This window comes from Saimiri boliviensis, chromosome 9 (assembly GCF_048565385.1).
Source record: "Saimiri boliviensis isolate mSaiBol1 chromosome 9, mSaiBol1.pri, whole genome shotgun sequence".
NCBI lineage: Eukaryota > Metazoa > Chordata > Mammalia > Primates > Cebidae > Saimiri > Saimiri boliviensis.
Window position 1 is genome coordinate 120,064,793 of NC_133457.1, and position 26,006 is coordinate 120,090,798.

Genomic DNA, 26,006 nt, shown 5'->3' on the forward strand with positions numbered 1-26,006 from the left:
TTGAGACGGAGTTTCGCTCTTGTTACCCAGGCTGGAGTGCAATGGCGCGATCTCGGCTCACCGCAACCTCCGCCTCCTGGGTTCAGGCAATTCTCCTGCCTCAGCCTCCTGAGTAGCTGGGATTACAGGCACACGCCGCCACGCCCAGCTAATTTTTTGTATTTTTAGTAGAGACGGGGTTTCACCATGTTGACCAGGATGGTCTCGATCTCTCGACCTCGTGATCCACCCGCCTCGGCCTCCCAAAGTGCTGGGATTACAGGCTTGAGCCACCGCGCCTGGCCGCATTCTTCCATTTATTTGTTTTCTTTGTCCACCTAACCAGTGTGCTAAAAGAAAAATATTTTTAAAAAATTAGCCAGGCTGAGTGCAGTGGCTCACGCCTGTAATCCCAGCATTTTGGGAGGCTGAGGCTAGGGGATCACCTGAGCTCAGGGTTCAATACCAGCCCGAGCAACATGGGGAAACCCCATGTCTACCAAAAATACAAAACTGAGCTGGGCGTGGTGCTGAGCGCCTGTAATCCCAGCTACTCAGGAGACTGAGGCAGGAGAATTGCTTGAACCCAGGAGGTGGAGATTACAGTGAGCTGAGATCATGTCACTAGACTCCAGCCTGGTGACAGTGCAAGACCCTGTCTCAAAAAAAAAAAAAAAAAGCTGTGTGTGTTGGGGCATGACAACTGTAGCCCCAGCTACTCGGGAGCTGGAGTGGAAGGATCACTTGAGCCCAGGAGTTGGAGGCTGCAGTGAGTTCTGATCACCCCACTGTACTCTAGCCTGGGCAACAGAGCAAGAATATCTTTAAAAATAAAAAATTAAAGGCCGGGCGCGGTGGCTCAAGCCTGTAATCCCAGCACTTTGGGAGGCCGAGGCGGGTGGATCACGAGGTCAAGAGATCGAGACCATCCTGGTCAACATGGTGAAACCCCGTCTCTACTAAAAATACAAAAAATAAGCTGGGCATGGTGGCGCGTGCCTGTAGTCCCAGCTACTCAGGAGGCTGAGGCAGGAGAATTGCCTGAACCCAGGAGGCGGAGGTTGCGGTGAGCCGAGATCGCGCCATTGCACTCCAGCCTGGGTAACAAGAGCGAAACTCCGTCTCGGGAAAAAAAAAATAAATAAATAAAAATAAAAATAAATAAATAAATAAATTAAAAATTAAAAATTAAAAAGAGGCCAGACACAGCGGCTCATGCCTATAATCCCAGCACTTTGGGAGGCCAAGGCGGGTGGATCACCTGAGGTCAAGAGTTCGAGACTAGCCTGGCCAACATGGTGAAACCCCATATCTAAAAATACAAAATTACCCAGGCGTGGTGGTGCGTGCCTGTAATTCCAGCTTCTCAGGAGGCTGAGGAAGGGGAATTGCTTAAATCCAGGAGGCAGAGGCTGTGGTGACCCAAGATGGAGCCGCTGCATTCTAGCCTGGGCAACAGAGTAAGACTTCGTCTCAAAAAAAGGCTGGGTGCAGTGGCTTACCTCTGTAATCTCAGCACTTTGGAAGGCTGAGGTGGGGAGATAACAAGGTCAGGAGTTGAAGAACAGCCTGGCCAAGATGGTGAAACCCCGTCTCTACTAATAATACAAAAATTAGCTGGGTGTGGTGGCGAGCACCTGTAATCCCAGCTACTCAGGAGGCTGAGGCACTGGAACCTGGGAGGCAGACATTGCAGTGAGCTGAGATCGCGCCACTGCATGCCAGCCTGGGTGACAGAGCGAGACTCTGTCTTAAAAAAAAGTACACATTTTGTCTTGTTTTGAGACAGAGTCTCACTGTGGCACTCAGACTGGCATTTTATGATGTGGTCACAGCTCACTGCAGTCTTGACCTCTCGGGCTCAAGTAATCCTCCTGCTTCAGCCTCCTGAGTACCTGAGACTACAGGTTTACACCACTACGCCTGGCTAGTTGATTTTTTTGTCGAGGTGTTATCTCCCTGTGTTGCCCAGGTTGGTCTCAAACTCTTGAGCTCAAGGGATCCTCCCACCCTGGCCTCTCCAAGTGCTGAGATTACAGGTGTGAGCAAGCACGCCCAGCCCAAATTGAGTGTTTTGTGAAACCATCAGCACGGTTAACATAGTGGACATACCCGTTGCCCCCAAACCTGGTTCCCTTGTGTTCTTTTATCAGCCTTCCCTTCCACCCCTCCTCACAACTCTACCCCCAGCCACATCCTAGCCTGCTTCCTGCCACATTAGATTCGTTTGCATTTCCAGAATATGCATAAATAGAAGCGCGCAGTATGCATCCTTTTTATTCTGTCTGGCTGCTTTCACTCAGCACAGTGCAGTGCAGCCTCTCCGGGCTGCTGCTTGCATCTGAAGTTTGTTCTTTGTATTGGCGAGCACTGCCTCATTGTACAGCTACACCACAATTTGTTTATCTAATCCCCAGCTGATAGACATTTGGGTTGTCTCCAGTTCTTGTCTTTTACAAATACAGCTGCTGAGAATTCCTGTGTGCCTCTCTGTGTAGACATGTGCCTGCTTTCCTTTTTCTTTTTTTTTTTTTTGAGGAGTCTCTATCGCCCAGGCTGGAGTGCAGTGGTGCAATATTGGCACACTGCAACCTCCACCTACTAGGTCCAAGTGATTCTCCTACCTCAACCTTCTGAGTAGCTGGGATTACAGGTGCCCACCATCATGCCTGGCTACTTTTTGTATTTTTAGTAGAGATGGGGTTTTACCAGGTTGGCCAGGCTGGTCTAGAACTCCTGACCTCAATGATCTGCCTGCCTCTGCCTCCCAAGTGCTGAGATTACAGATGAGCCACTAAGCCCTGCCCTTTTTTCCTTTTTGAGACAGGGCCTCCCTCTGTCACCCAGGCTGGAATCCAGTGATATGATCACAGCTCACTGTAGTCTCTCCCTCCTGGGCTCAAGCAATCTTCCCACCTCAGCTCCTGAGTAGCTGGAACTACAGGTGTGCATCACCATGCCTGGCATTTTTATTTTTGTAGAGACAGGGTCTCATGATGTTGCCCCGGCTGGTCTTGAACTTCCGGTCTCAAGGGATCCTTCTGACTCAGCCTCTCGAAGCGCTGGGATTATAGGAGTGAGCCTCCACGCCCGGCATTCTTTCCCTCCTTCCAGGGAAATACCTCGGAGTGGGATGGCGGAGTCCAGAGTTCTGTGGTTGCCATTTTTACTTCCTGCTTTTTTCCCTCCCAGGGAGCTTGGGGGTTGGGGATGGGGAAATTGAAAAGGAGTAGTTGGGTTACCATCTTCCTTTCTCCACAGTCTGAAATTCATCTTGTTACCGTGGGGATTTTGATGTGGTTCTGCATCCTGGGAATCAGCCTCTTCTCATTCCTAGCCAGGTTGAGGTTGATGAGAATCAACTTTATTTTTTTCCCCCTGAGACAGAGTCTTACTCTGTCACCCAGGCTGGAGTGCAGTGGCGTGATGTCGGCTCACTGCAACCTCTGCCTTCCGGGTTCAAGCAATTCTCCTGCCTCAGCCTCCCAAGTAGCTAGGACTACAGGCATCCGCCACCACTCCTGGCTAATTTTTTGTATTTTTAGTAGAGACGAGCTTTCACCATGTTGGCCAGGATGGACTTGAACTCCTGATCTTGTGATCTGCCTGCCTCAGCCTCCCAAAGTGCTGGGAGGTGTGAGCCACAGTGTCCGGTGGAGGATCAACTTTCACTTTAGCATCAAAGAACGCTGCCTGGGTTTAAGACCTGGCTCTGTCACTTGACAGCTTCACAACTGAGCGAGGCTGCACCTCTCACTGCTGCACATTTATCTCTGTTTATTTTTTTCTGAGTTTCTAAATAACATGGTACCTACCTTCCTTGCAAAGTTTTTTTATTTTTGTTTTTTTTTTGTTTGTTTTTTTTTTTTTAGACAGAGAGTCTCTCTCTGTCACCCAGGCTAGAGTGTGTGGTGTGGTCTCTGAGGTTCAGTGGTGTGATCTCAGCTCACTGCAATCTCCGTCTTCTGGGTTCAAGTGATTGTCATGCCTCAGCCTCCTGAGTAGCTGGGACTACAGGCACCTGCCACCACGCCTGGCTAATTTTTGTATTTTTAGTAGAGAAGGGGGTTTCGCCATGTTGCTCAGGCTGGTCTCGACCTCCTGACCTCAGGTGATCCGCCTGCCATGGCCTCCCAAAGTGCTGGGATTACAGGCATGAGGCACCACATCTGGCCCCTTGTAAAGTTATTGGGAGGATCAAATAATAAGAGGGCAGAAAGGGGAGACAATGTGGTATCTGAGAAGAAAACAAAAGGAATTGAATGAAAGCAAAAGGATTTGTTTTAGGCAGAACAATGATAAGAATTGCTCATTGGTTGATGGAGAGGTTGGTCATAGTCTGTATCACCCTTGACACCCTTGGAAACGTAGGCAGGGCTAGCGCTTTCTCTTTCATCAGTTGGGTCTGCAAGGACCACCTGCTGGTGCCTGGGGGATCAGGAGAGTGAGGTGAAGGTGAGAGGACCCAGCAGATGAGAGTGTCAGGTGGCCCCTATGTGTGGCTTCGGTCGTCATCAGTCTGTGGCTCTCTCTTTCTCATTTTCTTGAGGGCCCAGATTGGAGGCACCAGCCAGTGCTGCCGGCCCCAGCTCCAGATCACACCAGTGCTGTGGTCCCCTCCCCCCACCCACATCCATCGCCTTCCTCTACGTCACTGGCATCTCCTGTCTGGCCATTGCTGTATCCCCTGAGTGCATATGGCCTTTCCCATGAGGCAGCCTGAGGGATCCTGTTGAAATAGAGCCAGGATTTACCATACTACTTCCTAATACCACGCAATGGTGTCTCATGCTGCTCGGAAGAAAGTTCGAGTCTCCCTACCTGGCCTACTTACAAGTGGTCTCCTGTCCATTCCATGCCGGCCTTGCATCTTGGTGTTGGTTGTGGAATCAGGCTTGGTCTTGTCTCAGAATCTTGCATTTGCTGCCCCCACCCGCCTCAAAGATTGTTTCTGAAAGCTCCTGTGCCTAGATCCTCATGCAGCTCTCAGTTGGAACACATTCCCTCAGAGACTCTGGGCTACAGCAGCTCCCAACTCACTCTCTTATCTTCACTGCAGAGACCAGGATCTGGAATGGTCTGTCTTAGCTTTTCATGTTTGCATGGGCTCTTCCTGAACTAGAGTGTAAGCTCCCTGTGGGGTGCCCTGTGTCACCAGCGTGTCAACGAGATCCAGAACCAAGGTTGGAGTGTCTTGCCCAGTTGGAGTGCAGTGGCGCGATCTTGGCTCGCTGCAACCTCCAACTTTGTGGTTAAAGCAATTCTCCTGCCTCAGCCTCCTGAGTAGCTGGGACTATGGTGTGCACCACCACGCCCAGCTAATTTTTGTATTTTTAGTAGAGACGGGGATTTACCATGTTGGCCAGAATGGCCTTGACCTCTGGACCTTGTGATCCACCCACCTCAGCCTCCCAAAGTGCTGGGATTACAGGCATGAGCCACCATGCCTGGCTGAGACTCTGTTTAAAAAAAAAAAAAAAAAGAGGCTGGGCGCGGTGGCTCACGCCTGTAATCCCAGCACTTTGGGAGGCCGAGGCGGGTAGATCACGAGGTCGAGAGATCGAGACCATCCTGGTGAACATGGTGAAACCCCGTCTCTACTAAAAATACAAAACATTAGCTGGGCATGGTGGTATGTGCCTGTAATCCCAGCTACTCAGGAGGCTGAGGCAGGAGAATTGCTTGAACCCAGGAGGCGGAGGTTGCAGTGAGCCGAGATCGCGCCATTGCACTCCAGCCTGGGTAACAAGAGCGAAACTCCATCTCAAAAAAAAAAAAAAAAAAGAGAACACAACATATATATATTTGAGGCTTTTAGAGACTTGGTGATCTAGTACAACCTTAGACCATGTGCAAAAAAATGGGCATGGCCGTGACCAATAAAACTTTCTCCACAGATGCTAAGAATGTAAATTTCATATAGTTTTCACCTATCATAAAATATTCTTTCAATGTTTTTTCAACCATTAAAAATTGTATTATGCCTTTAAATCCCAGCACTTTGGGAGGCCAAGGTAGGACGATCACTTGAGCCCAGGAGGTCGAGACCAGCCTGGGCAACACAGTGAGACCTCGTCTACAAAAAATAAACAAAATAAGCTGGGTATAGTGGTACGTGCCTATAGTCTCAGCTACTTTGGAGGCTGAGGAGGGGGATCACTTGCACTCAGGAGTGCAAGGCTCAAGTAAGCTATGATTACACCACTGTACTACAGCGTGAGTGACAGAGTGAGACCCTCCAGCCTGAGCGACAGAGCGAGACCCTGACTTTTAAAAAAGGGAAAAAATAGCTTTGTGCGGTGGCGGTATCATAGGCAATGAGGTTTATCGGAGGCACAATTACTGCTAATTGAAAACTTTTCCCCCAATACCCCGCCATGACGATTTGAAATATAGTTGGCATTGGCAATTTTTGGCAGTCTCTATGGGGACTGAATTTAAAAAAAAAAAAAAAAAAAAGGAAAAAAGGAAAAACCATTCTCAGTTTGTGAGCTGAGGTTTGCCAATCCCTGGTCTAAGTTAGTACTGGTTAATGAGACAATAAAAAACCTGCCCCATGGTGAGACCACAGGTTAAAAACACTTTCGGCAGGGAGAGGGGGATATCGGAATCTCTGCAGAAATAACTCACAGTCTCATCCACAGACAGGTGGCGGATCAAGTTTTCTGACCCCTGACCTGAAGCACTACTTGGCATAGAGCAGTTGTTAAGTAATTAATAAAACGATTGCAAGAATACATGAAATTTGGGCATCATAAGAAATGCTAGTCCCATTTTAGGTGTGAATGCAAAAGCTTAGAGCTGCAAAAGGACTTAGGATCTTGACCATTCCCAAGTCAGACGAGGCTGAGTTTGGGGGATGAGGCAGCAGAGCGGGCTGATGAAGGTGGGACTCTGTCACTTCCTGGCTGTGTGACCTTAGGCAAGTTTTTTCACCTCTCTGAGCCAATTGCCTCGACTTGAGGATCTTAGTTACCCCCCGTGAGAATGTTGGGAAGACATGAGACAGTGGTGGCCGCAGAGCATGCTGCATCTGGCCAACCTCTGGTGGGTGCCCTGCACATAGCAGCTGCTAGCATGATTAACCCCTCTCTTGCCAGAAGGATTTGCAAGGTGTCGGAAATTTTTGTGCCTTAAATGGCTCAGGAAACTGGCAGTTGGGCTGGGAGTTGGCCTTGCTCTTATTTAGTGCCAGTGCCCGGCCCACGCCTGCCAGCGTCTGTCCCGAGTTAGGGGACCTCACCAGCACCCTCTCTACCAGCAGCTGCGGTTTACTCTGATGCACTGGGGTCAGCTCGAGCCTGTGAGTTCCCCCTCCCTCCCTCAGCCCTGCAGTGACATGGTTGGAGGCCATTATTTTACGGAAACTCTTAGAACTTACAGCATCTTTTACAAGGCAAATTGATGCCCAATTGAAGGCTCCTGTAGGTGCTAAGGTTTCAAATTTAGGACTTACCTCCTAAGCATTCACTGAGTCATTTCATTAATAATCACCTGGTGAGGGCTTGTTTTAAGTTGTCCAGGCTTCTAGGCTGGTCAGTGGGATAGCAGACAAGCATCTGAGAAGCTCCCAGACTTTCCTCCTAATGGGGGAAGCCGAAGACATCAGGCGGGAGAGAAGTTTCTAGCACGCTTAGTACCATGATGCAAGTAAAATGAGGACTTTGAATGGAGAGACGGCGGTGGAAGAGATGGCAGGGAGTCCCTTAGCGAGAGTGGCCCGGGAAGGCTTCTCAAAAAAGGGGGCATTTCTTTTTTCTTTTCTTTATTTTTTATTTTTATTTTTAAATTTTTTTTTTAAACATGGGGTTTCATCAGGTTGGCCAGGCTGGTTTTGAACTCCTGACCTGAGGTGATCCACCCACCTCAGCCTTCCAAAGTGCTAGGATTACAGGCGTGAGCCACCGCGCCTGGCTTTTCTTTCTTTTTTTGAGATGGAGTTTCACTCTTGTTGCTTAGGCTGGAGTGCAATGGTGTGATCTTGGCTCACTGAAACCTCTGCCTCCTGGGTTCAAGTGATTCTCCTGCCTCAGCCTCCCGAGTAGCTGGGATTACAGGCATGTGCCACCATGCCTGGCTAATTTTGTATTTTTAGCAGAGATGGGGTTTCCCCATGTTGGTCAGGCTGGTCTTGAACTCCCGACCTCAGGTCACCCGCCCGCCTTGTCCTCCCAGAATGCTGGGATTACAGGCGTAAGCCACTGTGCCAGGCGAAGGGTCCATTTCTTTGAGCCCTGAATAATGGGAGTGAGTCAGCCCCAAGTGGCCCAGGTGGGAAGGAGCTCAGGAATAGAGACAAGGCCAGAGTGACAGCAAAGCATGAGAGGTGGGGAAGCCCAGGAGAGACGACGTATTCAGGGTCAACGAATGAGGCTTGGATTTTATTCCAATTGCAGTTTGGTTTTAAGCAAGGAAAAAATGAAGTCTATGTTGACTTTTAAACAGACAATTCCCGCTGCTGTGTAAGAAATAGGTTAGCGTGGAGGCAGGGAGGTGTTACTAGGCTGCAGCAGTGATCCGAGGAGATGGGGTTTCACTATGTTGGCCAGGCTGATCTGGAACTCCTGACCTCATGATACTGCTGGAGTGGCAGAGGGGAGCTGGGGAGCCGGGTGCCGGTGTGTTTTGCTGATGGACCTGTTGGGACTTGCTGCCAGGTGGATGGGAGACACCTCGAGCACCTTTCAAGCAGTTGTCAACTATCTATAGTAGCTTCTGGAACTCAGCGGTTCTCCTGGGTCTTGGTGATGACAGAGGGAGAGCTGGCCAGTGTCCGTTCCTTCAGTCAGAATGGCCAGCCAGCCTCCTAGGTCAAGTGCTTTGCAGGAAGGTTGGATGGGGCCGATGGATTTCTTCCAACATGAAGATGGCGATAATGGCAGCAAGTGACTATGTCATTATTCTGTTGACAGGCCGCAGTCCTCACCCATTCACCTCTTTCTCTTCCATCTCTCCTTGGGAGAAGGGTGGGGGCTGGGGGAGGGGCAGTTTACCCACAGCTTGGTCCAGTGGTTCCTATTTCATGAACCAATAGGAAGTCAACCTTTGAGCCTGAGCCTGAGGGCTCTGAGAGATGGTGGAATTTCCCCTAGAGGACATTTGGCAATGCCATGATATTGTGTGGGGGTGTGGAGCTTTGGGGCTGCAACTATTGTGTAATGGGGAGATGCTACTCACCCACCCATGCGGAAGACATCACCCCACAAAGAATTATCCAGCCGCAAATGTCACCAGTCCAGAGGTTGAGAAATGCTGCCACAAATACAGAAAAAAATCTGGAGGCTTTTTTTTGGTTGTTGTTGACACAGAGTCTCACTCTGTCACCCAGGCTGGAGTGCAGTGGCACAATCTCAGCTCATTGCAACCACTACCTCCCAGGTTCAAGCGATTCTCCTGCCTCAGCCTCCCAAGTAGCTGGGATTACAGTTGTGCACCACCATGCCCAGCTCATTTTTGTTTGTTTGTTTTGAGATGGAATCTCGCTCTGTCACCCAGGTTAGAGTGTAATGGTACGATGTTGGCTCACTGCAACCTCTGCCTCTGGGTTCAAGCGATTCTCCCGCCTCAGTCTCCCGAGTAGCTTGGATTACAGGCACCTTCCACCACACCTGGCTAATTTTTGTAAGCTTGCAGGAGTTCCTTTATTTCTTCCCTTTACTTTTCCAAATGGGAAATAGAAGGAGAAAGGGAAGGGCCTTGTGAGGTGAAAGGTGTCCCGATACAGGTGTGACAGCCCCTGGCCCAGAGGCCCTTTCCATCCCTGTTCTTAACCCACTTGGAGGGAACTGCCCCTCCCTCACAGCACCTACCTGCACACGGGGGGCTTCATTCTCTCCCGTTTCTTTTCTTCTTTGGCCTAGGAATACCAATTTCCTGCAAGCAGAAGACACTATTCTACTGCTAATATCCATGAGTAGTCTCCTCCCACAAGACAGAAAAAAATTCAGTGGTGGAAGGTATCAACCGTTTAAGAAAATTTTCAGGAAGGCAGAATTTTCTCAACTCCATTTTAATTATAGCTTTCTTTATTTGTTGCTGCTAACTGATTCTAGCCGATAACAGAACGATCCCAGGTGTCACAATATCTTTTTAATTTTTTTACTTTTTAAAACGTTGATTTTTGGCCGGGCGCGGTGGCTCAAGCCTGTAATCCCAGCACTTTGGGAGGCCGAGGCGGGTGGATCACGAGGTCGAGAGATCGAGACCATCCTGGTCAACATGGTGAAACCCCGTCTCTACTAAAAATACAAAAAATTAGCTGGGCATGGTGGGGCGTGCCTGTAATCCCAGCTACTCAGGAGGCTGAGGCAGGAGAATTGCTTGAACCCAGGAGGCGGAGGTTGCGGTGAGCCGAGATCGCGCCATTGCACTCCAGCCTGGGTAACATGAGCGAAACTCCGTCTCAAAAAAAAAAAAAAAAAAAAAAAAACACGTTGATTTTTTCTCAAGACAGCCTCTCACTCTGTCACCCAGGCTGGAATGCAGTGGTGCAATCTCAGCTCACTGCAGCGTCTGCCTCCTGGGTTCAAGCGCTTCTCATGCCTCAGCCTCCTGAGTTGAGTTGCTGGGATTATAGGTGTGCACCATCACGCCTGGGTTATTTTTTTATTTTTGGTAGAGACAGGGTTTCACCATGTCAGCCAGACTGGTCTTGAACTCCTGAGCAAGAAGCAATCCTCCTGCCTCAGCCTCCCAAAGTTCTGGGATTACAGGAGTAAGCCACCGCGCCCGGCCACTGTCTTTATTTTTGACAAAAGTACTGCAGGTAACATGCCTGTTTCTACTTAGAATATCTTTAGGAGGTTAGATAAGCACCCACGAAGAGATGACCTCTGGGGAGGGGACTGTGGGACTGAGACTGGGAACAGAGGGTCAGGGTGCCAGGGAGGCTGACCTTCGCTTTGTCTCTTTTCTTTTAGTTTTTTTTTTTTTTTTTTTTTTTTTGAGACGGAGCTTCGCTCTTGTTACCCAGGCTGGAGTGCAATGGCGCGATCTCGGCTCACCGCACCCTCCGCCTCCTGGGTTCAGGCAATTCTCCTACCTCAGCCTCCTGAGTAGCTGGGATTACAGGCACGCGCCACCATGCCCAGCTAATTTTTTTTATTTTAGTAGAGACGGAGTTTCACCATGTTGACCTGGATGGTCTCGATCTCTTGACCTCGTGATCCACCCGCCTCGGCCTCCCAATGTGCTGGGATTACAGGCTTGAGCCACCGCGCCCGGCTCTCTTTTAGTTTTTAAAATTAATTTTTTTTAATAGATTTTGAGATGGGGTCCCACTATGTTGCCCAGGCTGGTCTCAAACTCTTGGATTTAAGCAATCCTCCCACCTTGGCCTCCCAAAGTGCTGGGATTAAACACGGGAACCACCATGCCTGGACGACTCACTGTATATCATTTTGTCCAGTTTGAAGGGTTTTAACTGTGTGTGGTCAAAACGAAACCTGCTTTCAAACGTAGAGAAACTAGATAGGGTCAAAACACTAAAAAATAGCAACCAGTGCAATTATAAAAGAATCTACAGAAGAACAGAAAACATACCTGCATTATGTCATCTAATTCCCCCAGTAACCCTATTTTAGCCCATTTTACAGATGAGGCACTGGAGGCTTGGCCAGAGATCAGTGTTGTCGAAGCTCACCCAGCTGGTATAGGGCAGGGTCAGCTTCAAGAGTAGACCTGGCTACTCCCTGGGGCTGTGCTTAAACAGTGAGCTCCATGCCAGCCACCTGCTATGATGCCAGCCATAAGCTCTGGTGCCCTCGAGCACTTGGTACATGCCAGTACCTTATCGGTAGACCCCCTAAGATCAGAATTACATTTCACCGTGGTGAACTCCACCGTGTCGCCCTCATTCTGGGGCCCTGTTCGCGCCTGGTGTGCATGAACGGGTCTGCTGGAGGAGCTGCTTGCTTGCTTTTTTTGAGACAGAGTCTGTTACCCAGACAAGAGTACAGCGCAGTGGCTCAATCATAGCTCACTGCAGCCTCGATCACCCAGGCTCCAGTGATCCCCCCACCTCAGCCTCCTGAGTAACTGGGACCACACGTGTGCATCACCACGCCTAATTTAAATTTTTTTTGTAGAGACGGGCTCTTGCTGTGTTGCCTAAGCCGGTCTTGACCTCCTAGGCTCAAGTGATCTGCCTGCCTCAGCCTCCCAAGGTGTCCTCGGGTTCTGATGAGTTTTGGGATGTTGGGATTACAGGTGTGAGCCACCGTGCCTGGCTGAGGCGCTGCTCTCCAGGGGTGTTCAGGGCGCCCTCTCCAGGAGGCAACACCTGGGCTGGTGGCTGAGCAGAGTCCTTGGTGCAGAGCTGGCGACAGAAGGGCTGTCAAGGACCGTTCAGGGAACAGAAGGCCTGGAGTCTGAGAGTAGGCTGGGATGGGGCTGGGGGGAGTTGGAGGTTTCTGGGCCCTAGAAAGAGACTCAAATTCTACTCTTGGTGTTGTAGGAAGCCGCTGCAGAGGTACAAGCAGGGAGATACGTGACTGGCTTTCTTATTTATTTACATTTATTATTTTTATTTTTTTTGAGACAGAGTCTCACTCTGTCACTGAGGCTGGAGTACAGTGGTGCAGTCTCAGCCCACTGCTGCCTCTGTTGTGTGCCAGACGCTGTTCTGGGTGCCGAGGACACCGCAGAAGGAGATTTGCCCTCATGCAGTTCACCCTGGTGAGGACCCAGACAGCTCACACGACAGACATGTACAATGCATTGAATGTCCCCGGGGCGAGCAGTGCTTTGGAGAAAAAATTGAAAAGGGCAGGAGTGGGCATTTCTGGCACTTTGGAAAGTTGCATGGAGGGGAGGGGAGGGAGCAAGTGTAGACGAAACAGAAGTCTAGGAAGAGGGTGCAGAGTGCAAAGGCCTGGAGAGGGGGACCGTGCCCATATGATGGGAGGAACAGCTGGGACAGCTGAGGCTGCAAAACAGGGATGGGAGGGCTGGGGGACCTTGTGGCCCCTTGGAAGATGTCTGCTTTTTGCTCCAGATGAGGTGGGGACCTTTGAGGTTTACCACAGCAGGGGTGATACCTGACATTTTCACCAGGATCACTGGCTACTGTCTTGTACACTGACTGTAGGGGTCAAGGTCAGAGACTCAGGACAGTCGGAGGCTAGAGAAACCGTCAAACAAAAGATGTGGTGACCTGGTGTGCTGGGTTCGGTGGTTTTTCTCCCAAATTCATGTCCTCCTGAGATCTCAGAATGTGACCTTGTTTCGTCTTAGAGTTTTTGAAGATGTAACTAAAGATCTTGAGATGAAATGATCCATTTAGGACCCACCCTAAAAACTGATATCCCGCCCTGAGTAACTGATATCCTCATAAAAAGGGGAAGCCACAGAAAGATCCACAGAGAGAGGGGATGTGAAGGCAGAGGCAGAGATGGCCGTGATGCCCAGAACCCCAGGAAGCACCAGAAGCCAGAAGAGGCCTGGAGGGGTCCTCCCCCGGAGCCTTCAGTGGGGAGGCGGCCGTGCGCACACCTTTAGCTCGGACCCCTCACCTCCAGAAGCCTGGGAGGAAAGGGTTCTGCTGTTTTAAGCCATCAGTTTTATGGCATTTGTTGTAGCAGCCCCGGGAAATAAATGCACTTGGGCTAACGAAAGATTCGAGAAGCTGAAAACTGGTCATAGTTGGGATATATTTTGTAGGTAAAGCCAAGAGGATTTGCTGATAAATAGGAACGAGAGAACAAGAAGGGTCCAGGCTGGCTCCAAGGTTTTTGGTCTAGGCATCTGGCAGGCTGACTGGGTATCAGAGGGGATTTTTTTTTTTTTTTTTTAAGACGGGGTTTCACCATGTTGGTCAGGCTGGTCTTGAATTCCCGACCTCAGATGATACACCTGCCTTGGCCTCCAAAGTGCTTGGATTACAGGCATGAGCTACCATGCCCGGCCAGAAGGGCTTTTTAAGACTGGGCATGAGGCCGGGCGCGGTGGCTCACACCTGTAATCCCAGCACTTTGGGAGGCCGAGGCGGGTGGATCACGAGGTCAAGAGATCGAGACCATCCTGGTCAACATGGTGAAACCCCGTCTCTACTAAAAATACAAAAAATGAGCTGGGCATGGTGGCGCGTGCCTGTAATCCCAGCTACTCAGGAGGCTGAGGCAGGAGAATTGCCTGAACCCAGGAGGCGGAGGTTGCGGTGAGCCGAGATCGCGCCATTGCACTCCAGCCTGGGTAACAAGAGCGAAACTCCGTCTCAAAAAAAAAAAAAAAAAAGAAAAAGAAAAAGAAAGACTGGGCCTGGTGGCTCACACCTATAATTCCAGGACTTTGGGAAGCTGAGGCTGGAGTTTGAGCCCAAGAGTTCAAGACCAGCCTAAGCAACATAGGCTCTACAAATAATATAGAAATTAGCCAGGTGTGGTGGTGTGCGTCTGCAGCCTCGGCTACTTGGGAGGCTCAGGTGGGAGGATCACGTGAGCCCAGGAAGTCGAACCTGCAGTGAGCCGTGATTGAGCCACTACACTCCAGCCTGGGCAACAGAGTGAGACTCTGTCTCAAAGTCAAAACTCAAAAACCAAACAACAATAACAAAGCGCTGTTTATGAAAGAAGAGAACATGTGCCGCCTTGGATAAATTAAATCTAAGTTGCCTGTTAGACATCCGGGTGGAAGCCAGCTGTGCATACACCATGTTGGCCAGGCTGGTCTTGAACTTCTGACCTCAAGTGATCCACCTGCCTCGGCCTCCCAAAGTGCTGGGATTACAGGTGTGAGCCACCGTGCCCAGCCAGGTGACATGTTTTTTGCCCACATCAGCCCCTCCCTCCCACTTTCCAGTGTGCCCTGTGACGAGGCTTCACCCTTGCTCCACTCACGAGAAAGCACACAGGGGCAGCCTGACTGATCCTGGAGGTGTGAAATCACCTTTTAGTAAGTTTCTTCATCCTCCACCTTGCCAGCCCTTCATGCATAAGGTATTTATTGATCCTTTACTATGTGCTGGCTCATTTATAGCACATGGTGATGAACAGAATAGACCTGGTCCATGCCACGCAGGTGACAGTGCAGCGATGACGGTGGCCACTAGCAGTGGAACATTAGTGGTGTGCCCTTTGTGGCCTTTTGCCTTTGGTCCTACTGCCGTGAATCCTTGCAGGAACTCCTCCCCAGAAAGCACCACCATGCTCTCCTTTCCCAGATGGGATCCCAGCCAGCCCCTCCTCACGTCACTTCCATTGGAATACCGACTGCCACGCCTCCCTGCTCAGGAAGCCCCCCTGCTGTGCATGAACTGTGTGCATCCCAGGCTGTGACTGCAGGGTCCCATCCTTCAGTCTCTGCTGGGAAAAGCGGGAAACTCCTTGAGCCGTCAGGGTAGGGCAGATACATTTCCACGAGAAATGAAAACCCTGCCTAGAGATTTACAGTCCCCAACAATTCTGGGGAGGAAATAGAATGCTGGTGGGGGATGGGTACTATAGACCAGGCCTTCCGGGCTGCCTGGAAGAGGCATTGTTAGAGCAGACACTTGAAGGATGACACAGACCTGCCACGGGAAGGGTGTTGGAAAAGCATTCCTGGCAGAGGGAACAGTATATGCAAAGGTATGATGGGAACAGGCCCTGGCCCGTGTCAGAAGCCTGCGGAAGGCCTGGGCCACGTGGCTGGCAGCGGGCGGGCCTTGGTCAGGCAGCCACGTGCAGGCTGAGGTGTGGGGTTTGGACTTAGTTTTGAGAGCCCTGGGAAGCTGCTGGGGGGTTGTGGGGTTTTGTTTTCCATCAGTGCTCTCAGGCACAGGGTGGGTGGAGACCAGGTAAGAGCCCATTTGATGAATCAGTGAGGAGTGGACAGGGCTGGGGATGGAGGTGGTAATTCGAAGGTACACAGTAGGTGCTCAATAAACTCCATCTACCTGGAGGTGAAATTCAGAGATGAGGTTTCAGGAATAGTTGCTCCCGACCTCGTGATCCACCTGCCTCAGCCTCCCAAAGTGCTGGGACTACAGGTGGGAGCCGCCATGCCCGGTCTCACCAAGAGTTTTATAAAAGACAACAGAAATGAATGATTAGAAAAATGAAAGGGGGAGCCTGATGTGGTGGTGCCTGCCTGTCATTCCTGCTCCATGGGAGGCTGAGGAGGGAGGCTGGCTGGAGCCTAGGAGTTTGAGGTTGCAGTGAGCTACGATCCTACCACTGCACTCCAGTTGGACTGACAGGCAAGATCCAGTCTCTTTTTTTGGGTGTGGCGGGAGGGGCTCTCTTTTCTCTCTCTCTTTTTTTTTTGTTGTTTAAAAAGTTTTTTTTTTTTTAAGAGACGGGGGTTTCACCATGTAGGCCAGGTGGATCTCGAACTCCTGACCTCGTGATCCACCCGCCTGGGCCTCCCAAAGTGCTGGGTATTACAGGCGTGAGCCACCGTGCCCGGCCCTTCTTCTTCTTCTTTTTTTTTGAGACTGAATCTTGCTCTGTTGCCCACGCTGGAGTGCAGTGGCGCGATCTTGGTTCAACATGTAACCTCTGCCCCTGACCCAGGTTCAAGTGATTCTCGTGCCTCAGCTTCCCCAGTACCTGGGACTACAGGTGTGTGTCACCATGCCGGCTAATGTTTTGTATTTTTAGTAGAGATGGGGTTTTGCTCACTGTGCCCAGCTGAGATCCAGTCTCAAATAAAAAAGAAAGGGAGAGAGAGAAAGAAAGAAAAAGAAAGGAAGGAAGAAAGAGAAAGAGAGAAGAGCTGGGCCCTCTCGCTGGTATAGGCTGGTAGCTCTCGCCTATAGCAGTTTGGGCGGGTGATGCGGGAAGATTACTGAGCCCAGGGGGGCAACACAGTGAGAAGGCAACTCAAAAAATAATAATTAAAAAAAAAGGCCGAGGCGGGTGGATCACGAGGTCAAGTGATTGAGTCCATCCTGGCCAACATGGTGAAACCCCCTCTCTACTAAAAATACAAAAATTAGCTGGGCCTGGTGGCGTGCACCTGTAGTCCCAGCTACTTGGGAGGCTGAGGCAGGAGAACTGCTTGAATCCAGGAGGCAAAGGTTGCAGTGAGCCAAGATCACACCACTGCACTTCAGCCTGGTGACAGAGCCAGACTCTGTCTCGAAAATTAATAATAATAATAATAATAATAAAGAAAAAAAGAAAGCCCACTGGTGTCAATCAATTAAAAACGTGGAGAAGGGACAGGAGATGGTAATGAGCAGCTCGGAAGGTGAGATGGAATTAAAAGCCATCTTTGGCACTCGGCAAATCATCATAATGATGAGTTCCGGCAAGAACGATCAAGGAAAGCTGCAATTAGTGGGCCTCAGGCGTTGAATGGACATAAATGTCCAAACGACTTAATAAGACCCTTGTGCAAACAGGCCTTATTTGGAAAAGTAATCTTTGTAAATGTGTTTAAGTTAGGGATTTTGAGATAAGATCATCCTGGATGATTGGTGGCCTTAAATCCAATGACAACTATTCTTTCTTCTTTTTTTTCTTCTTGAGATGGGGTCTTGCTCTGTTGCCCAGGCTGGAGTGCAGTAGTGCCATCTCGGCTTGCTACAACCTCCGCCTCCTGGGCTCAAGCAATCCTCCCACCTCAGCCTACTGAGTAGGTGGGACCACAGGCACATACCACCATGCCTGGGTAATTTTTTATATTTTTAGTAGAGATGGGGTTTTGCCATGTTTCCCTGGCTGGTCTTGAACTCCTGAGCTCAAACCGTCTGCCCACCTCAGCTTCCCAAAGTGCTGGGATTACAAGTGTGAGCCACTACACTTGGTCCGACACATGTGATTTTTACTTTTTAGAGACAGCGTCTCACTCTGTTGCCCAGTCTGGAGTGCAGTGGTGTGATCATAGTTCACAGCAGCTGCCAGCCTTTAACTCCTGGGCTCCCATGATCCCCTTGCCTCAGCCTCTCAAGTAGCTGAGACCAGAGACACACACCATCATGCCTAATTTAAACATTTTTTTGTAGAGATGGGGTCTTGCTATATTGACTAGACTGGTCTCAAACTCCTCGGCTCAAGTGATCCTCCCGTCTCGGCCTCCCAAGTTGCTGGGATCCACCATTCCCGGCTGATATGAGCCCTTGTAAGAGATAGAAGAGACAGACACATGATGAGGAGCGTCATGGGACCACAGAGGAAGACACGGGCACGATGCAGCCAAAAACCATGAACACCTGGGACCACTGGGAGCTGGGAAAGGCGAGGAGCTGATTTTCCCCTCGAGCCTTTGGAAGGGAGCACAGCTCTGCTGACAGTTTCAGCAGCTGAAACCTTGATTTTAGACTCTGACTGCCAGAGCTGTGCGAGAGTAAATTTCTTGTTGTTTTAACTCACCCAGCTTGTGCTAATTTGCTAGGGCAGCCAAAGAAAATGAACAGAGTGGCTGTGGCCAGGAGCGGTGGCTCACGCCTGTAATCCCAGCGCTTTGGAAGCCTGAGGCAGGTGGATCACATGAGTCCAGGAGTTTGAGAGCAGCCTGGGCCACATAATGAGACCCTGTTGCTCAACAAAAATTAAAAATAAGTTTTAAAATAGAAACTAATAGAGCGATGTGAAGTTGGAGAGCAACGGGATGGTTACATGGTCTCAAAGTACCTTCCTACAGGGGAAGCACCTGGCCAATGCCGTGACTGTGAGCGGTGCTAAGCTTGCAGAAAAGGGACCCAGGCAGCGTGTGCCTCCTGACAGGATGTACCGGGAGCCCGGCATCTGGTCAGTCTGAGGTGCCCGCCTGAGGGCAGAGCCAAGGCTCACCCAGACCTGCTCCCTCCAAGGCATCGGGGGAGCTTGCATGTCGTGGGGTTTGGGAGCGCGTCTTCCTTTTGCACAGCGTCTCCTTCCCATTGCAGACATGTGGGGCCCCAGGTCAGGCTTCTCAGAATGAGGCGGCTGTAGGCGCAGTGCAGGACCGACACTCAGTGCGCACCGTCAACCACGGGAAAGGAGAGGCGTCTGCCTTCCCTCTGTGTGTGCTCCGTGGGAGGGCTCCCTAGTAACCCCGCAAGCTTCTCCATTGCTCTGGGAGCAAGACGGAGGCCAGGGCATCATAACCATCACCAGGGGCACTGGCCAGTAAGCAGCAGAGCTGGGTGTCTTATGAGGGCTGGGGCACTGGTAGAAGGGAAGAGTTCTCAGAAAGCCATTCTTCTGTAAGCTGCATTCAGGCCAATAGGACAGGAAGGTGTCTTTTGCAGCTAGGGGGTGAATCTTTTTAAATTAATTTTTGAGACAGGGTCTTGCTCTGTCACCCAGGCTGGAGTGCAGTGGCGTGATCTCAGCTTACTGTAACTTCCATCTCCTGGAGTTCAAGTGATTCTCCCGCCTCAGCCTCTAGACTAGCTGGGACCACAGAAGTGCGATACCACACCTGGCTAATTTTTGTATTTTTAGTAAAGACCGGGTTTCACCATGTTGGCCAGTCTGGTCTCGAACTCCTGAGCTCAAGTGATCCGCCCACCTCGGCCTCCCCAAGTGCTGGATTACAGGTGTGAGCCACTGCACCCGGCCAACACACACCACTTCAGTATTCGCCACGGTGTGCAGCCCAGGCCCACAGTAGGCGCTTATTAAAGACAAAAGCTGGATGATCATGAATTGGAACTGTGAACTTGGCTGCTTCATGGGATTATCATGGACTCCCAGAAATGCTGATTACAAACTCAATCAAATGTTAAAAATGGGCCAGGTTTGGTGGCTCATGCCTGTAATCCCAGCACTATGGGAGACCAAGGTGAGTGGATCACGAGGTCAGGAGTTTGAGACCAGCCTGGCCAACATGGTGAAACCCTGTCTCTACTAAAAATACAAAATTAGCTGGGCATGGTGGTACGTGCCTGTAGTCCCAGCTACTTGGGAGGCTGAGGCAGGAGAATCGCTTGAACCTAGGAGGCAGAGGTTGCAGTGAGCTGAGATTGTGCCAGTGCACTCCAGCCTGGATGACAGAGCAAGACTCCGTCTCAAAAAAAAAAAAAAAAAAAAGAAAAAGAAAAAGAAAAGAAAAGTAAAAAATGTCCCTGCTCAGCTTTTCCGATGCATGGGACTTGACAGCATGTCAGGTGTTCTGGAGGACATGGAGCTGTTCCCTGCCCTCAGCTGTGACCACAGGCCCTGGGAAAGGGCAGATACATTTCCTGCCTGGAGGAGGGGAGGATGCCAGGGGAGGAAGAGGAGGAGGTTGGTGGTGATGATGGTGACTGCACCCACTTTGTTGGGGGCTGTGTATAGGCATGGTGCTAAGCCCCTACATGCATTTTCTCACTTAATTCTCCTGTCCCTCACAAATCCACAAGACCAAACTCTCCACACGAGGCCAGTTGCTCCTGAGTGTGGAGGCATTTCACTGCAGTGCTTAGAGCAGAGCCTGATGTGTTATGGGTGCCCAAGAAACGTTTGGAGAAGTGACCTATCCTTGGTAGGTGTTTGTCAAATCAAGCTATGTTTCTACCCCAAATATGCATTGTGTCAAAGCGGCAGAAGAGCAGCGGGACCTCTGGGTCAGCTCACACCTGGCTCCAGGGCTGGCTTCAGTCCTGGGCGAACAAATGAGGAGGAGGCGGGGAAGGGAACCAGGCAGGAACTGAGAGAGAGCCCCTGGCGGCGGGGCTGAGATGCACTTGGTGCCAGCCATTGGAGGTGACATTTCAGCTCCTGGCTCCAAGTTCCCGAGGCGTGCAGAGACCAGGGCACTGAGAAAGCGTAGGTGTGGAGGGAGGACTTTTCGCTAGGGCAAGGGTCATTTGTGCGGAAAGTCTTGCTCTTCATGGAATGGGACATGTGGCCTGTAGAGAGTCAGAATGTGTTTCTGCCTTTCAGGGATTCATCAGCTGGAGCTGGGGACTCCACTCTAGATTGTTATTTATTTATTATTTATTGAGATGGAGTTTCACTCTTTGCCCAGGCTGAAGTGCAATGGCACAATCTCAGCTTATCTCAACCTCTGCCTCCTGTGTTCAAGCAATTCTCCTGTCACAGCCTCTTGAGTAGCTGGGATGGCAGGCATGCACCACCACACCGGTCTAATTTTGTGTTTTTAGTAGAGATGGGGTTTCTCCATGTTGGTCAGGCTGGTCTGGAACTCCCAACTTCAGGTGATTCGTCTGCCTTGGCCTCCCAAAGTGCTGGGATTACAGATGGGAGCCACTGCGCCCTGCCTGAAATGTTATTTTTAATTTTGTTATTTTATTTTATTTCATTTTTTTGAGACGGAGTTTCGCTCTTGTGACCCAGGCTGGAGTGCAATGGCGCGATCTCGGCTCACCGCAACCTCCGCCTCCTGGGCTCAGGCAATTCTCCTGCCTCTGCCTCCTGAGTAGCTGGGATTACAGGCACGTGCCACCATGCCCAGCTAATTTTTTGTATTTTTAGTAAAGACGGGGTTTCACCATGTTGGCCAGGATGGTCTCGATCTCTTGACCTCATGATCTACCCGCCTCGGCCTCCCAAAGTGCTGGGATTACAGGCTTGAGCCACTGCGCCCGGCTTAATTTTGTTATTTTATTTTTTTTGAGATGACGTTTCCGCTCTTGTTGCCTAGGCTGTAGTGCATTGGCGCGGTTTCGGCTCACTGCAATGGTGGGTTCAAGCGATTCTCCTGCCTCAGTCTCCTGAATAGCTGGGATTACAGGCACACACCACCATGCCCGGATAATTCTTTTTGTATTTTTTAGTGGAGACGGGGTGTCACCGAGTTGGCCAGACTGGTCTCGAACTCCTGAGCTCAAATGATCTGCCCGCCGTGGCCTCCCAAAGTGCTGAAATTACAGGTGTGAGCCACTGCACCCAGCCAGTTATTTTTACTTTTAAAAATCTCTAGATTAGCCGAGCACAATGGCTCAAGCCTGTAATCCCAGCACTTTGGGAGGCCAAGGCGGGTGGATCACGAGGTCAAGAGATCGAGACCATCCTGGTCAACATGGTGAAACCCCGTCTCTACTAAAAATACAAAAAAAATGAGCTGGGCATGGCGACGCATGCCTGTAATCCCAGCTACTCAGGAGGCTGAGGCAGGAGAATTGCCTGAACCCAGGAGGCGGAGGTTGCGGTGAGCCGAGATCGCGCCATTGCACTCCACTCCAGCCTGGGTCACAAGAGCGAAACTCCGTCTCAAAAAAAAAAAAAAAAAAACCAAAAAAAACCCCTCTAGATTAAAAAAAAGTTAGCATGGTAAAAATATTCCAACAGTTATATCTAAAGAGACACAGAGAGAAATGTTTGCTGCCAGTAAGCTTTGTTTTCCTTCTGACCCCATCCCTGCCCCTGGAGGCAGCCACTGTTAACTATTAACACTTTCCTTCTAGAAAGTCGCACAAATGTAAGTGCATAATACAGACCTTTTTTTTTCTACAAAAGGGCACATACTTTGCACACCCCTTTGCAGTTTGCCTTTTTTCTTTCCTTAAAACAATAGCAGTTATAGCTCTGTTACTTCCATGGCTGCATGCTATTCTGCTGTGTGTATATAGCATAATTTATTGACTGTTTAACGTAGGCATTATTTTTCTTTTGCTAATACAAACTACGCCACAAAGAACCTACCTTTCACTCATTTTTCTGCGCGTGGAAGAATAGATGTTCCTTCTGTTACATAAACATATATATCACATGGTAGTAGGAGTTCTGGAATAAAGGGCATATGAATTTAAAACAATTACAGTTATTGCCAAATCGTCCTCCTGAGAAATTGTATTGATTTTTATTGCAACAAATCTCATGAATATGACCTTTCCCCATCTCCTTATAAATGCGTTATCAAACCTTTTTGATATTTGTGAATCTGATGGGTAGAAATGGCACCTCCTTGTTTACATGAACACTGGTTATGAGGTTGAGAATTTTTTCATGCATTTGTTTTTATTTTGGTGACCTGCCTGTTTGTGTTTCTGTTCTTTGCTTTTTTTTTTTTTTTTTTTTTTTTTTTTGAGACAGAGTCTTGCTCTGTCGCCCAGGCTGGAGTGCAGTGGTGTGATTTCTGCTCATTGCAACCTCTGCCTCCACGGTTCAACGGGTTTTAGCAATTCTCTTGTTTCAGCCTCCAGAGTAGCTGGGATGACAGGCATGTACCACATTGCCCAGCTAATTTTTGTGTTTTTAGTAGAGATGGGTTTCACCATGTTGGCCAGGCTGGTCTTGAAATCCTGACCTCAGGTGATCTGCCTGCCTCGGCTTCCCGAAGTGCTGGGATTACAGGTGTCAGCCACCACGCCGGCCAAATTTTTGTATTTTTTTTTTTTTTTGAGACGGAGTTTCGCTCTTGTTACCCCAGGCTGGAGTGCAATGGCGCAATCTCGGCTCACCGCAACCTCCGCCTCCTGGGCTCAGGCAATTCTCCTGCCTCAGCCTCCTGAGTAGCTGGGATTACAGGCACACGCCACCATGCCCAGCTAATTTTTTGTATTTTTAGTAGAGACGGGGTTTCACCGTGTTGACCGGGATGGTCTCGATCTCTTGACCTCGTGATCCACCCGCCTTGGCCTCCCAAAGTGCTGGGATTACAGGCTGAGCCACCGCACCCGGCCTATTTTTGTATTTTTAGTAGAGATGGAATTTCACCATGTTGGCCAGGCTGGTCTCGAGCTCCTAACCTCAAATGATCCATCCGCCTCAGCCTCCCAAAGTGCTGAGATTACACGCGTGAGTTACCATGATCGGCCTGGCGATGAGTTTGAAGGGGCGACGTGGAGGAACAGGATGTCTCAGTAGAGTGGATTTTATAAGCAGAGTGGGAAATTGTGTGTCGGTGGAAGGTTGGGGAGATTTTGAATAATTCTGTCTTCTGAAGGTCGAGTGCTAGGAGGGGGCGCCGTGTGGGGGAAGATGATAACGTTGAAGGCCAATTGAGGAGCTGGTTCGATTTCCTATAGGCCGCAGGGAACTGAGGAAGGGATGTGAAGCAAATGATCACACCTGTGTTTTAAGAACACTACTCGGGTTGCCTTTTTAGATTGGATTGTGGGCAAACAAGATCAGCGAAGGAAAACCAGTTAGGAGACTACTGCAGTGAGGTGACAGTGGCCCAGGCAAGGTCATGACGTGGACACTGAAAACCATTTGTGCCTGAGAGGCAGGACTGGCAGAGCTGGTGATTAGATAGGTGTAGAAAGTAGCGATTCAGTTATGTTTCTTTATGTGCAACGGGAATTGACAAGACACTGATGGGTGTGGGAGGAGGTGAGAATAGGGCAAAGTTGTGGAGAGTTGGAGGGAGATGTTTGAGGGTCCTCTTCACAGTCAACGATGTTCCAAAAATTCCTGACTCTGGATTAGACATCTTTCAGGGTGTCTGCCCAGCCCACACTTCCTTCTCTGAGACCTGCCCTCTTTTCCATAAATGAGCGCTCTTCTTGCCAGGTGACACTTCCTCTCCACGGCTCCCTGGCTCAGGTGCAGAATCCTGACCCAGGGGACACCGACGCCAGACTGTTTTGGAAATCTGGAATCTGAATGTGGAGACACTGGGTCAGTTGGCTATGGGACCAGGGCTCAGCTGGCTTGTCCTGTGAGCTCACGGCTTGTGTGTGACTGGAGCAGAAGCAGCAGAGAGGGATGAAGTGAAGTTCCTGGATGGAGAAAGGCAGGAACCTCTGGTTCAACAAGACAGATGAAACCTGCCTGGGCATTGCAACTAACGAGGCAGGAAAGCAATGAAAATATGTACATTCACCAGGGCAGGAACAGGGAGGGCAGAGGACAGTTCATCAGAGGTGTCAGAAGGTTTGGAAGCAGGAAAGCTGATGGACAAATGACAACAGGTTTATTTATTTATTTATTTATTTTTTTGAGACAGGGTCTCGTTCTGTCACCCAGGCTGGAGTGCAGTGGTGTGATCTAAGCTCACTGCAACCTCTGCTTCCTGGATTCAAGAGATTCTCCTGCTGCAGCCTCCCTAGTAGCTGGGATTACAGGTGTGTGCCACCATGCCCAGCTAATTTTTGAAGTTTTTAGTAGAGATGGAATTTTACCATGTTGGCCAGGCTGGTCTCGAACTCCTGACCTCAAGTTCTCCCAAAGTGCTGGGATTACAGGCATGAGCCATCCTGTCCAGCCTAAAGGCCTTAAAAAGGGGCAGTGAGACTCCCAGATCTTCCCCATCACTTTGGGCAGCTAGGCATTTACCTTTTTCCATCCTGGGAAAAGACCATCTAGGATTTCCTCTGAAGGCTGGAACCAGGGTGACCTGGATTTAGAGACTCCAGCCTGACTGTGGCTGCAGGTCATCCACTGAAAACAGGGCACTGTGGAGAAGTCTACTTATAAAGCAGCAAAATGCTGGCATCTTCCTGGCTCGGCTTTCAGAATGCTGGTGGCCTGGGGCCAGAGGCTGGAGGATTCTTTTCAGGTAGGGTTAAAATCCAGGACGCATGGTTACACAGGATTTTAGATAAGCAACTGATGCTTTTTTTTTTGGTATAAATATGTCCCACAAATTACACAAATTTTGTTAGTAAAATCTAGCAATGCTATTCGGAAGAAACTAGGAGGCCCAAGAAAAAACGGCTGGGGGCCAACCCTGGTTCCATTTGCAGTGAAATGCTTTGATCCTTTCTGCTCCTACCTGGAGGCCTGAGAGGAAGCCTGGTCCATGCCCCAGCTGGAGCTTCCAATTAGCATTTGAGAGTCTCACCTTTAAATGTGAACAAATAGCCAAGATCACCCAATGAAAAAACAAGCTCAGGTTTGGCCACTGGGGGTCCAGAAGTCCGTCTTGCTTCAAATCCCTTCCAGAGCGCCCTGCTGCCTACTGTGGCTAATGTCTGTAATCCCAGCACTTGGAGAGGCTGAGGTGGGAGGATCACTTGAAGCCAGGAGTTCTAGACCAGTCTGGCCAACACAGGGAAACCCCATTTCAACTAAAAATACAAACAATGAGCTGGGTGTGGTGGTGGGCACCTGTAATCTCAGCTACTTGGAAGGCTGAGTAAGGAGAATTGCGTGAACCTGGGAGGCAGAGGTCGCAGCGAGCCGAGATCGTGCCATTGCACTCCAGCTCGAGTGACAGTTCGAGACTCCATCTTAAAAAAAGAAGAAAAATTCGCTGGGTGTGGTGGTGTGTGCCTATAGTCCTTGCTCCTC

General features: G+C 49.9%; 1 non-coding gene across 1 annotated transcript; it reads left to right on the forward strand.

The window, feature by feature from the left end:
- The first annotated feature begins 6,267 nt into the window (after positions 1-6,267).
- Positions 6,268-6,410, forward strand: LOC120368039 (U4 spliceosomal RNA). The gene has a single exon (XR_005582261.1). It is a non-coding gene; the product is annotated as a U4 spliceosomal RNA (small nuclear RNA).
- The last annotated feature ends 19,596 nt before the right edge of the window (positions 6,411-26,006 follow it).